The sequence below is a fragment of the Echinops telfairi genome, unplaced genomic scaffold, assembly GCF_000313985.2.
Source record: "Echinops telfairi isolate 266 unplaced genomic scaffold, ASM31398v2 ScPeMD7_9;HRSCAF=40, whole genome shotgun sequence".
Taxonomy (NCBI): Eukaryota; Metazoa; Chordata; class Mammalia; order Afrosoricida; family Tenrecidae; genus Echinops; species Echinops telfairi.
The window spans coordinates 80,293,905-80,296,183 of NW_022103906.1; positions in this window are offsets into that span (position 1 = coordinate 80,293,905).

Below are 2,279 nucleotides of genomic sequence, written 5' to 3' on the forward strand. Positions count from 1 at the left end.
TCGTTGTCCCTCCACTTTACCAAGCAGGATGTCCACCTCCACCACCTCCACCTCCTCCACCACCACCACCACCACCACCACCACCACCACCCCCACCACCACCACCACCTCCACTTCCTCCACCCCCACCACCTCCTCCACCTCTACCACCCCCACACCCTCCAGCTCCACCACCTCCATCAGCACCACAACTTCTACTACCTCCTCTACCACCTCTACAGCCACTATCGCCAACCCCCCACCTCCTCCACCTCCACCACCCTTTTAAAATTGAGATCATGTAAAAACAATTTCTAAACGAACTCTAACATTTGCCTATATGATCGAGGGCTACAATGAGAATCCCTCCCTCACTGCCATGGGGTCAATGCTGACTCATAGTGACCCCCTGTGGGTTTTCCAACAGCTGCACTGTCACTGTTTACAGGAGTAGAAAGCCCAGTCTTTCTCCCCTGGAGCTGCTGCTGGTTTCGGAAATGTGTAACTGTTACACAGACTAGGTAGGACGGGGGGAATGTCCGTTAACGCATGCCCAGAGGGCCAAGCTAAGGGAACAAAGGAGTAGCGCACTGCACATGCCCAGGGGCTTGGGTTTCCCCGTAGGCATGTGGGCATGAACCTGAATTGGCCCACCTAGGCCAGGTATATTCAATTCAGCCAATGGGGTCGATCAGGGGTCGTCCACCACGCCTCCCCATGGAATCCTTGAAAAGGCAAGAGCCCGGAGTCAAGCGAGAGAATTTTGGGAGAACTTGGGTGGAAAACTTAGGGACACTTTTGTGTGAGACCGAGCATCTAACTCACTTGGAGAAACTCACTTGGATCACGAACCAGGCTTCGGCGTGAATTCTTTCTCGCGCAGAGCCAAGGACCGAGGTATATCTAGCTCCAGAGAGATCTAACATAACCACTACTGCACCGGGGGTGGGATGATTTGGGGTGAATTTTCAGGTCTACAGGCAGCTCTGGTGACCCAGTGGGTTGGTTTCCAGGTGGGTTGAATTGCTAACCTCAGGTGGAATCCACCAGCCCACTCGGCTACAGAAGATGAAACTTCCTACTCCTGATAAGGAGACTTGAATAATAGTTAAGCCCTATTATTTTATGATGGAAATTTAATATCATTTGGAAGAATCAGAGTTTAGAGAATGATCTAGTTTGCCAAGACGTAACTGGAAATTTTCCATAACTGTGTCCCTAAACTGAACCCATTCTAACTTGTCTCACAGAATAGCCTGTGATTGTATCCAGACAGATTCTCAAGGATACTTGCTGAGGCCAAGACTCAATTCTTACCTGTTAGGAATGTTGCCCCGGCTTTCTCTCCCTGCCCAGTAAGAGTCAGAAACCTGCATACCAGGCCTGTCTCCTGCAGATTTAAGGTGTCAAATGGAAGCTCAGTAACATACAGTGTTTGTTAAAACTTTTTTCAGTTTGTACTTGTCATTCCAAGATTGGTGTCTGTCTGAAAAACTGTTTCATTGTCTCTGTGTGTATGTGTATATATGTGTGTGTGTGTGTACATCTTTGTCCTGTGAAACCAAGTGACAGGCATGTGGTGGAAGGATCACCCCCCACCCCCCAGCACTCTGTTCTTTCTCATGCATGTGAAAATAAAGAAAATAAAACTTGGAATCCCCCTGGCTTCTGTAATCTGACAATGGTGACTGGGCAATGCGGATGGACCCACTTTGTACGCACCCTGCATCACTCCCAGAAAGACTTTGTGGTAGTTAGGTAGTTAGGACTCATGGTGACCCCGTGTACAACAGACTGAAACACTACCCAGTTTTGCACCACCCTCATAACTGTGCTTATGTCTGAGCTCTTTGTTGCAGCTATTGTGTCCATCCATATTGTCAAGGGCCTTCCTCTTTCCACTGACCCGCTACGTTACCAAGCATGATGTCTGTGGTAGACCGGGTTGACAAGAGAAACAAATTCATAGACACTCGTGTGTGTATAAGAAAGAACTTTAAATCAAAGAGTAAGTGTATCTTAAGAAAACATCCCAGTCCAGATCAAGTCCATAAGTCCAATATTAGCCCATATGTTCTATACTAGTCCATAAATTCCTTTCAGACTCATGCAACACATGCAGGGATGCCAAATGCAGGAAGCTCACAGGCCAGTTGGGTGAAAAGTCTTGTGGATCCAGTGGCGGTGTGTTGGAGTCCACCTCCGGGAGGGTTGAACTGGTGGATACGTGAAGGAGGTGTGGAGTCAGCGAACACAGACGAGACAGACACGAGAGATGTTCAGGTGGAAGCAATCTCTGC